Genomic DNA, 694 nt, shown 5'->3' on the forward strand with positions numbered 1-694 from the left:
CGCGGCTTGCTATCCTATGAAACCCCAATGGGGTGTCGGGTCTAAACCGTTCTCGTCTAAATTACAGCGTTGAGGGCTCTATTACCACTGTTCAAACTGTTTTGCGTGTTTTATAATTAGAAGGTTCCGGTTTTTGTTCTACTTGTAGGATATTTTACCCTACCCTGCCTGTCCTGCTGAACCTCAGTGCCCTACACCAGGCCATTAGACCGCTGCCCCGGGGTCTCCTCTTCTTTTATCTCCTTTTCTTCCACTTTTGTTATATCCGTAGTTCATATTTATTTTCGTTTTTATTTCCTTTCTGTCTGCTTAGTTTTTTTTTGCCGCCTCTGTGCATTTTCGCTGTCTCCTGTGCTCTTGGGCCGGTGAGAGCACCCCCTTCTGCTCATACGCACAAAACACAGGAGACAACTGCGATGACACAGAGAAAGATGTAAACAAATAAACAAAAAAACGGAACAAGCAAAACAAAGGACAGAAGAGACAAAGAAAACAGACGAGGCAAGCAACCAGAAGCAGCATCGATGTCTGTCCCTCCTGTATCTCTCGGGCGGTATGGTGAACCTGCTGCAGCCGATTCCTTTAGTGCTTCTTTTTTGTATTCTCCTTCATCAGCTGATGGACACAAAAGACAAGAAGCCAGATACGGGGGCCTGGAGAGGAGGAGGAGGCGCAGCGGGCGTTTAGGCGTCAC

The sequence above is a fragment of the Eimeria mitis genome, genomic scaffold (assembly GCF_000499745.2).
Source record: "Eimeria mitis Houghton genomic scaffold, Emh_scaff6176, whole genome shotgun sequence".
NCBI lineage: Eukaryota > Apicomplexa > Conoidasida > Eucoccidiorida > Eimeriidae > Eimeria > Eimeria mitis.